This window comes from Oryctolagus cuniculus, chromosome 3 (genome assembly GCF_964237555.1).
Source record: "Oryctolagus cuniculus chromosome 3, mOryCun1.1, whole genome shotgun sequence".
In the NCBI taxonomy this organism is placed as follows: Eukaryota; Metazoa; Chordata; class Mammalia; order Lagomorpha; family Leporidae; genus Oryctolagus; species Oryctolagus cuniculus.
This window is the reverse complement of record NC_091434.1, coordinates 92,579,246-92,590,500: the sequence shown is the minus strand read 5'-3', so window position 1 is coordinate 92,590,500 and position 11,255 is coordinate 92,579,246. Positions and strand designations below refer to the sequence as shown.

The 11,255-nt window shown below is 37.5% G+C and overlaps 1 long non-coding RNA gene across 1 annotated transcript in view; it reads right to left on the bottom strand.

The window, feature by feature from the left end:
* Window positions 1-5,605: 5,605 nt before the first annotated feature.
* Window positions 5,606-11,255, bottom strand: part of LOC138848997 (uncharacterized) — a 244,817-nt gene continuing 239,167 nt past the window's right edge. Inside the window, exon 2 of the long non-coding RNA XR_011387296.1 lies at window positions 5,606-10,542. This is a non-coding gene — a long non-coding RNA (uncharacterized lncRNA). The remainder of the gene's footprint in view (window positions 10,543-11,255) is intronic.

Sequence of the window (11,255 nt, the reverse complement as noted above, 5' to 3'; positions counted from 1 at the left end):
TGTGTTTTTTACACAAGATTCCTAGGGCTTGGGATATCCTTTTCTCACTATTCAAATCCTACCTGTTCCCCAAAGTCCAGTTCAAATTTCCTCTTGTCCAAGGGCCTCTAGACATGACATAGACTCTGCAATGTGGAGCAGACACAAAGGACATCAGAAGACAATGTCAGTCTTTACTGATCCAGAGTGGACATATTCCTGTATTTGGTCTGAGTATATAAAAGCAAAGCCAAGGTACAGAGCTTGAGTGATACTTTATGAATTACAAAACTTTAGAATTATTCAATTATTTTCAAGATTTATATGGTGTCTTAGCTACTTTAACAGAACACCACAAACTTGGAATTTATAAATAATATAATTTATTTATCATGGTTCTAGTGGCTGGGATGTCTAAAATTAAGGCACATGCAGGTTTAGTTTCTGGTAAGGATTCACTTTGTTTTCAAGATAGCTCCTTGATTCTGTGTCCTCTGGAGGAGAACACTGTCCTCACATGGCAGAAAGGATGGAAGGGCCAGCCAGGTATCTGAAGCCACTGTTAACAAGAGCACTGATTTCATTCAAGATCCTTTTTTTTAAAAGGCCCCACCACCTTTTAATATTACCGCCTTGGGGATAAAAAGACATGCATTTTAAGGCCGGCACCGCGGCTCACTAGGCTAATCCTCTGCCTTGCGGCACCGGCACACTGGGTTCTAGCCCCAGTCGGGGCGCCGGATTCTGTCCCAGTTGTCCCTCTTCCAGGCCAGCTCTCTGCTGTGGCCCGGGAGTGCAGTGGAGGATGGCCCAAGTGCTTGGGCCCTGCACCCCATGGGAGACCAGGAGAAGCACCTGGCTCCTGCCTTCGGATCAGCGCGATGCGCCGGCCGCGGCAGCCATTGGGGGGTGAACCAACGGCAAAAGGAAGACCTTTCTCTCTGTCTGTCTCTCTCTCACTGTCCACTCTGCCTGTCAAAAAAAAAAAAAAAAAAAAAGAGACATGCATTTTAGAGGGAAACATACATTCAAACCATTGCATATAGTGATATCAAGCAAAGATTGAAGTAATTAGCATAGAACATGCTTTAATCCATTTTTATAGGTAGTATTGTATATGAGGGAACTATTAAAATAATTGGTCATCATCAAACTAGTAGCCCTATTGTCTCAACTGCCTGTTCCGCTATCATGAAATAGGTGCATTCATACGGAATCTTGCATGATCAAAATAAAAAGTCAATGTAAAAAACAGAAGCTTCAGATTCATAATATTGTTTCTAAGGAATTTCAAAAATAAAGGTGCTTCTTATAACTATACATGTGTAACTACAAAATGTAAACATTATTGAGCAAATTGAATATTTTATCATATCTAGGATCTTCAAAAACTTCATAAAAATGTATTACCTCTTACCTCCTTTTTCCATGAACTTTGTGAAGTGCTCTTATATCAAAGGTATTGGCCTTTCTCTATTACTTCTTATAGCCTCATTAAACAGAACCTCCTGCCATTTCTATCACCACTGATGAAGCAGAGCTGCTCAAATAAAGCAGGAGTACTATGAATTGCCTCTTTAAGGGTAGGGAAGGTTTGTAATTAAGATTGTATTACAAATGTATGATTATGCAATGCACACTGATGATGTTATAAAAGCCCATACTGTACTTGAAAATTTGTTTTTGCATAGAGAATAAAACATTAATTTTAAAGCCACTCCATCAAATCATCAAAAATGGCCAATTAGAGAAGAGGTTCACAGACTAAGACCCGCGGAATCCAGATTCTATTGCAACCCTGGACAAATTCACTTGATTTTCTCATCTGAAAAATAAAAGACTAGATGATTTCTGAGACCCTCCCCAAATATTCAATGCTTTTTTTTTTTATTGCCTACAGGTTATTAACTTTGTAAAGTTCTGTTACTTTGCTTGACAAAGTTCAATGAATGTGTCTATTCCCACATGGCTTATTTTTCAAAGAATCAGAATATAATCTTAGTAGTAAAATAATGAATAATTATAATTGACTCTCTGCATGCATTTTTCTCTGTATTTCATGTATCATATATATTTTTTATCTTTATTTTAAAAATTTATTTATTTATTAAAAATCTTTAAGGTAAACAAATTTCATGTATTTCATATGTACAAATTTAGGAAAATAGTGATACTTCCCACCCTGCCCTCCCACCTGCCCAGGCTCCTCCCCTTCTCCTTCTTTCTCTCTTATTCCCTCTCAAGTTTTACAATGACTACCATCAGTTTACTTTATATTCGTATTTTTAATGACTGTAAGGCCATAGTACATTACTATAATTCTAATACCCAAGAGTTTAACTTTATTAGCTTTTTGCTTACATAATATTTCAAATACACAGCCTCATCTGGGGGAGAGAGCAGGTACTAAAATACACAATTAATTTCAAATTTGAGATCCTATCAGATCTTTTAACTAAACAGCACTCTCAGACTTACAGGATTTCTCTCTTTCTCTCTTTCTCTCTCTCTCTCTCTCTCTCTCTCTCTCTCTCTCTCTTTCTCTCTCTCTTTCTCTCTCTCTTTCTCTCTCTCTCTCTCTCTCTTTCTCTCTCTCTCTCTTTCTCTCTCTCTTTCTCTCTTTCTCTCTTTCTCTCTTTCTCTCTTTCTCTCTTTCTCTCTTTCTCTCTTTCTCTCTCTCTCTCTCTCTCTCTCTCTCTCTCTCTCTCTCTCTCTTCTTTCTTTCTTTCTTTCTTTCTTTCTTTCTTTCTTTCTGACAGGCAGAGTGGACAGTGAGAGAAAGAGACAGAGAGAAAGGTCTTCCTTTACCGTTGGTTCATCCTGCAATGGCCGCCGCGGCTGATCCGAAGGCAGGAGCCAGGTGCTTCTCCTGGTCTCCCATGGGGTGCAGGGCCCAAGGACTTGGGCCATCCTCCACTGTCTTCCCGGGCCACAGCAGAGAGCTGGCCTGGAAGAGGGGTAACAGGGACAGAATCCGGCGCCCTGACCGGGGCTAGAACCCGGTGTGCCAGCGCCGCAGGCAGAGGATTAGCCTATTGAGCCATGGCGCCAGCTTCTTTTTAAAAATTTAATTAATTATATTTATTTGAGAAGCAGAGAGGCCCAGAGATAGGGACAGACGGACAAAGCTCCAAGCCATTGGGTCATTTCTCATTGCCCACAATAGCCTGGTCTGGGCTGGGATAGGCTAGGCTGAAGACAGGAGCTTGAATTCAATCCACTTCTCCCAGGTGGATGGCAAAGACCCAACTACTTGAACAATCCCCTGTTATTTTATAGGGTCTGCCTTAGTAGGAAGCTGGAATGCGAAGCAGAGCTGGGACTTGAACCTAGATACTCCAATATGAGATGTGGACATTTCATTTCAGCCAGCCAAATGCCTGCCCTTCCAGAATTTCTTGATTGCTTTGCTATTGAATAGTTTGGCTACTTCACAGATTTTTTTCTCTTTCCTTAAATATTAGTAGCTATGAGTTTTTCTCTCCACCTTTCTTCTGTGATTCAAGACATTAGATTGCACTACAACAATCATTTTCCACAACTCATTTTTTTTAAATGAAATGCATGCAAATCATTTCCTATCTTGAAGGCTAGTTTCATAGCCCAAATAATGGCACCTGGGCAACAGCAATAGGTGGGGAAGGTCATGTACAAGAACAAACAGGTAGAATTGATAAGTTTGATCATTCTTTATAAAACTAGATGCCTCCAATTCTTTGCAAATGGTTAAGTCCCAAATTTGAAGAATTTCTAGGTAGTTAAATGGTGACACCTATTGGCCAAATATATCACTGCTGCCAATCTTTTAAAATATCTACAAGTAGAGGATTAAATAAAGTTGGCAAAGTCACAAGCACAAAATTTGAAGTTCTTTTATTTAAATGATCTATTTATTTATTTGAAAGTTGGAGAGAGAGAGAGAGAGAGAGAGAGAGAGAGAGAAAGTTTTATCTGCTGGTTTGCTCTCCAAATGGCTGCAACAGCCAGGTCTGGGACATGTTGATGCCAGGAATCAGAAACTCCAGTACTTGAGCTATCATTTGCTGCTTCCCAGGTGCATTAGAAGGGAGCTGGGTTGGAAGTGTAGCAGTAGGGATCAAATTGGCACTCTGATATGGGATGCCAACTTCTCCAATGGCGTTTAAACAACTGTGCCACAAACCTGCCCCAAATTTAAGGTTCTTAATCATTTAAGATATTCACATTTGTGGATACATTTTAATGTAGTATTTTAAAATTTTCTAACATATCCAGGTATTTTACTGTTAGACGTTTTTGTTCCCATTGTGTTCATTAAAAGGCACTCATTGCTACTAGTAGGTTGTTTTTCATTACACATGGATTTACATGGTGGAAAAATTAACAGCTAAAGCAGCTTCTGCAGTAACCATTCAGTATTCACAACAATGGTATCGACTATCTAAATGTTTGTAAAGTAAGGATATTGATTTTTACATATAGCTTATATATTTATCTCAGTGCTTTCCAGTTATCCTGTGTAACATTCAGTGTCAGAAAAGGGGCTATCATATTAAACTTCTACAGAGTCTTTAATTGCCTGTGAAAATAAACTTAACTGAAAAACAGAAAACAGGATTAATTCTAGAAGTAGGCCAGGAGTTCTAATATCTGAAATGATACGTTACTTCTTTTACACTTTATGCCGCACTTTTAATATGCTGAGAGGAACTTGGTGTTTTAATTGTCACCAACAAAACTTACATTTTTTCCAAAATGCTATGGTGATTTTTGCCACTTGGGGACATTATTGTCTGGAATCAAAGTAGAACTTCGGCTTTTCTGCATAAAGTAATACTGTGGTTCATGTACTTTTGATTCCAAGGGAACTATAGAGAGTAATCTAAAAGCATGTGCTCATCCATTTGAGATTAATTGCCTCTTCCAGGTCACTAATTCATGCTTCCGTGTCCCAGGAGAGTTAATTTATTTCCCATGAGTGACCATTTGACTCTGAGAAAGTATTTTTGGCTCATCGGGGCTTAATTTAAGATTAATCTTATTATTATAACTTAGTTACACTACAATAAACATAGTTTCCCTTTCTTTCCCAGCTTATTTACTCAGTTGCAGAACTAAGTCTTCCTTTTGACCCTACTAGTGATTCAAGGCAGTTTAAATGGCTACATATACTGCAACTGGCATTTCAGATTGTGTGACATTGAAGACAGCGTTCTTACTACTTAAAATAACTTAAAAAATAAAGGTAAATGATGTCGCATGCTCTGTAAGCAAATAACAAATCTTATATCATTCAGTAATCAAGTAAGATTGTGAAGAATAAAATTCTTCTAAAAAATATTGTTGATTTCAGTGTTGAGGATCTTTGTCCTGATTTTAAAACCAGGAGAATGAGATAGCAATCAAGCAAACAGTAACCACTCAAAGGTAAAACTCTGGAATTATAAACTGATGATCTGCCATGAAGTCATTAACCCTGAAAGCCTAACTTTTCAGTATACTCACAGCTTGTACCCTTTTCAATTTTAGTAGATATTTAAATTTCTGATGAAAACTATTGTTTAATAGTGATGTCACTTACACAGGGTCAACAGATTGCTTAATAGTGATGCTATTTACATAGGGTCAATAGATTAACAAACAAAAATCAGTAGATAGTAAAATATATTTGAACATCAGATAAATAATTCTTTGTATAAATATCAATATTTGGGAGGTAGGTAATGTATTTCATTAAATACACCATTCCAAATAGGCTGATTACATAGTGCTACAATTGTAAAACAGGTTGAACATCTGAGTCTAACAGGAAATTAATCTGAAACTTACAGGAAATATCTCTGTAAGAGGTTTTTGGAATAAAGTGAATACCAAGACAAAGCTTCAGTTAGATTTTCTAACAATTAATAAGTTAATCAGCATCTGTTTCACAGCATCTATCACCGAATGTCTAAGTAACAGGAACTACACTTGAATATTCTATAAGCTACAAAACAGAACCATTTGGCTGATACTTTTTCATGAGTCTTGTGACAAGGGTGGCTTTGTACTATTCAAAAACTCAATTTGTAAAAAAATTCAATTTGAGCAAAATGACATATAAACTTGAAACAGACTGAATACAAATCAGTGATTAAAAAGTTTAATGCCTATTTTTGTATCATTAAATTGTCACTCATTTTAAACAGAGTGGCAATTTAATGATACACAATGATGATACATAATCTTTATAATGGAATTTAAAAGAAGTTATAACAGAATGAAAGCAATTAGAAACTCTGTTTTTATAGCATTGCAATTTTATCTGTTAAGCTCATTTTCATTTTAGGGAAGTAAAGTTAAAGACTACACAATTCCTATAAAGACAATGAAACAAAATTGTGAATGTGCCTAACAATTAATCAATAATTGAAAATGATGAAAGAACTGTTATATTGTTTAAAGACTGATGGAAGAAAAATCTACAATGACTCAATGTGGGGAACTGTAAGAGACAATGAATTTAACTATCCAAGGATTGAGAGATTCTCAGAAAACTTACAAAATTCTGGGAAAACTTACCATGCTACAAAAAATGTAAAATTATGTCTAATGACACAGCATTAACAACAATGAAAGGCTTTGCCAACTTGATGTTTTGCTTAATGTAAGCATTAATGTATAGCTGAAATTATGTATTTCATAAGAAAAACTGTTTCATAATTCCCTTCCAGTTAACTATAAATTTCTTTTTAAAGGCTCTTCTCTTCACTGATACAAGTTATCTTGAATAGGTTCCAGCACTATTTTAGGAGATTTGATTGTACTTTTAAGAACTTGCTATTAAAGTATGTTACAACGTATGTATAAGTTTGCACAACTAAATTAAGCAGTTGAGGAAATTCAGAAAAAATTACCCACATTCCGGAACTCACAGTTATTTCTACCAGTCATACCCTTCTTGTCTGAAGGATAAGCACCATCCTCAATTCCTGCACCACAGTTTTCTTTTTGCACCTTATATTATTGGAATTATATAGTGTTTCATGTCTGGCCTCTTTTGCAGTTTCATTTCACTTTTGTTGCAAGCAGCCAAAAAGCATTTATATTCATTACTATGTAGCATCCCATTATGTGAATATGTCACAATTGATACACCCATTCAAGAGTCAATGAGCCTTTGAGCAGTTTCCTACTTTCACTAGTACATTTAATGCTGGTATGCATTTTCACAATCTTGATGAATATACAGATATATTTCTGTTCAATCTATATATTAGAGTGGAATTACTAGGTCTGAGGAATGTTAAGCCTTAGAACTGAGTTTTCAAAATATTTGTTAACATTTTACATTCCAAACAAACACACTATAAATCGCTCTATAGTCCTGTCAATACTGGGCATCTTATTATTATTATTATTATTTTATTTTTTGACAGGCAGAGTGGACAGAGAGAGAGAGACAGAGAGAAAGGTCTTCCTTTGCCTTGGTTCACCCTCCAATGGCCGCCGCGGCCTGCGCACTGCGGCCGGCACACCACACTGATCCGATGGCAGGAGCCAGGTACTTCTGGTCTCCCATGGGGTACAGGGCCCAAGCACTTGGGCCATCCTCCACTGCACTCCCTGGCCACAGCAGAGAGCTGGCCTGGAAGAGGGGCAACTGGGTCAGAATCCGGCGCCCCGACTGGGACTAGAACCCGGTGTGCCGGCGCTGCAAGGTGGAGAATTAGCCTAGTGAGCCGCGGTGCTGGGCATCTTCTTTATTATTTTAGCCATTCTGTTGGGCATGGTATTGTTTAATTTGCGTATCTGATGATGGAGTAGAACATCTTTTCATGTCTACTGGCCATTTGGAGATCTTTGTAAATGTTTGTCATTGTTTTTGCTTTCTGATTTTAGTTCCTTATATATGTTAGATTAGTCCTTTGTTGGGTATGTATATGACTTGATTGTTGGATATGTGTATAACTTCACTTGTTACTTTCTCCTTCAGGGTGTTTTAATTGAAAGTACTTAGTTTTAATATGCCACAATTAGCAAACTGCTCCCTAGTTACGTCATATTGTGCTTTAAAAAATACTTGTTGGAGCAAGTGGAGGCTAAGAAACCCACTTGAGATACTTCTAACCCACACTGTAGTGCATGGTTCCAGTCCTGGCTCCTCTTCTGATTAAGCTTATAATAATGTGCATTCTGGTAGGCAGCAGGTAAGAGCTCAAGAACTTGCATCCCTGCCACCCACATGGGGGACATGGACTGGGTTCTGGGTTCCTGGCTTTGGCCTGGTCTAGCTATGAGTATTGCCAACATTTAGGTGAGTGAACCAGTAGATGGAAGATTCTTCAAATAAGAGTGAAAATAAAATTTAACAAAAAATGTCTCCTCCAAGGTCATAAAGATCTTGTTTGTTCCTAAGTGCTTTATTTCACCTTTCATATTTAGATCTGCAATCCATTTTGGAACAGATTTTTGTGAAACATATAAAGAAAATAAAAATGCACTATTTTCCTGTATGAATTATCCATCAACCCATTAATACATATGGAACACATCATACTTTTCTCACTGCAGTGTCCCTTTTGTCATAAATTAAGCAATTACTTACGTGCTTCCTATAGTAGTGGCATGGTTTTACGTGATTACAACTTCCCGTAATCATTGGAAGTCAAATGCTCAAAGCTCTACATCTTCTGTATAATTTACAGCTTACATGTACTTCTATTGACACAAAGAGGGAAGGGCAGACCAAAAATCTATGAATGTTTAAAATATTCTTAGTCCCTATTTCCCAGATGTGAAAGGCAAAATTTGAGGAAACATACCAAAGAACTGTGTACTAGTATATAACCTAATGCAAAATGGTGTGGTTTAAACCAAGTACAATACAAAGAAAAGAAAACACAAGTGAAAAGAATAGTCGGGAAAGTTTTACAAAGGAGGACTCAAATAAATCCTTGAATTGATCTGGGCTCTGATTAGGACACTCAATACAAAACATTATAGAGACCCCCCATTTTGTTTTTAATACATTATCCTCACTCTCTGCTTTTATTTCCTTTGATACCTATTTTACTACAATAAGTTTTAGAATATAATGATTGCAATCCTGACTGTATACTGAAACACTTAGAAAGGTTTTTTTTTTTTAAGATTTATTTATTTGAAAGGCAGAGTTACAGCGAAGCAGAGGCAGAAAGAAAGAGAGGTCTTCCATCCCCTGGTTCACTCTCCAGATGACCGCAATGGCTGGAACTGGGCCGATACAAAGCCAGGAGCCAGGAGCTTCTTTCGGGTCTCCCACTTGAATGCAGGGGCCCAAGGGCTTAGGCCATCTTCTTCTGCTTTCCCAGGACATACCAGAGAGCTGGAAGTAGGGCAGCCAGGACTCAAACTGACACTCAAATGAGAAGCTGGTACTGCAGGCAGCAGCTTTACCCGCTGCATCACAGTGCCGGACCCTAGAAAACTTTTAGCGATGCTCAAACCCCACTGACTAATGAAATCAAGTTCTGGATGTGGGGCAAAATCTTCTGCATTTCTATCTCAGTTGATTCAAACACACAGCTAAGATTGAGGAGCATGAATCTAGAAGTTGCCTCAAGTCAGTGGTTCTTGACCAAGAATAGGTCAACAAACATTTAACTAACAAATTTAACTTCAGAAAAGGAAGCATTTTTTCCTCTAGGAGTATTACAGCACTGTTTGGAGACATTTTTTGTCATGACCAGCAAATGCTGCTAAATAATCTACAATGTACAGGACAGCCCCCACAACAGATAATATGGTTCAAAACATCAATAATGCAGAGGTGGCTGAATACTGCTTTGATGCAACAAGAGAACTGGTTGTAGAAGAGGAATCAAAGCTGGAACTAAATGCAGGATTTGGTTCAAACATAAGGATTTTGTTGATGTTACAAGTGATAGAAGACCAAGAAAAATATGAAGGTTTTACACTTGAAGCCAGAGTACTACTTCATGAAGTGGCATTCTATAATTAAACTTTTAGATACATATTTTAGTGAATTTTCAAAGAAATTCAGAGCATGGAGAGTTCAATGGAATGAATTTGTAACTCAAAACACAGCAGCTGTATTAGTTAACCCTAACATTCTTTGACCTTAAATTCTGTAACTCTGATATTTTTAGGCAGATACATAATAGTCTTGATGATAATAAAACAGCAAATATGAATCACAACCTGTTTCAGTGGTGGGTCTCAATACTAGCTGTGTGTCCTCATGCATGTTCCTCAGCTTCCCATTTTACCTATAAAATGAGGGGCATGGATCAGATGATCTGAAAGACATCTTTCAGGACTTCCATGCAAAAGTTTTCAAGTTTTTATCAAAACATAAATTTCACAACAAAAATTTTTTCCCAGTGAAAGGTCTAATATCAATTTACCTTCTATTAACAGGTAGAAAATTTAAGATGGCTAACTTTGTAAATTCTTCCTTATTCATAGGTCTTGATCAAGCGAACATGATGGAGGAGATATCTGAGGTATTTTCTTACTGTAGTATACAATACTACACTATTTTCTACTATTTTCATACTTAATTGGCAGTTACTATTTGTCATGTTTTTTGTGTCTAGAAATCTTGTTAGGAACAAGGTAATAAAAGAAGTTCCATCATTATGTATATTATTCCCCAATCAGCAGTCACCTACAGGGAATAAATATTTTCAATCAGTAGAGGGCACTTCTTAATTGTTAAAGCAAATGTTCAAGTTTCAAAGAACACAGCTCAGAACGCGACAATGTAGGAAATACCTAACTAAGTAATATCCATGTTAGAAATACCGAAACCACATCATTCTCTGTTGTGTCCTTTGCACTCTGGGATGTTTAGCACTATTACTGGTCTCTACTTAGTAGATGCTATAACACAATTTACTCCCTGCATTCCTTGCTCGACCGTTGTGGTAATCAAAAATGTCTCTAAATACAGGGCTAGCATTGTGGTATAGTGGGTTAAGCCACTGCCTCCGATGCTGGCATCCCATATGGGCACTAGATGGTAACCTGGCTGTTCCACTTCCAATCTAGCTCCTTGCTAATGTGTCTGCAAAAGCAGCAGAGAATGCCCCAAGTGCTTGGGCCCTTGGACCCATGTGAGAGACTAGGAAAAAGCTCTTGGCTTCAGCCTACCCCAGCCTCAACTGTTGTGGCTATTTGGGGGAAGGAACAAGTGGATAGAAGATCTCTCTCTCTCCTTCCCTCCCATTCTCCCACCCCACTACATAATTCTGGCTTTCAAATTAGTAAATCTTTAAAAAATTAAAAAAAAATTAAAAAACTGACTCAAGGGC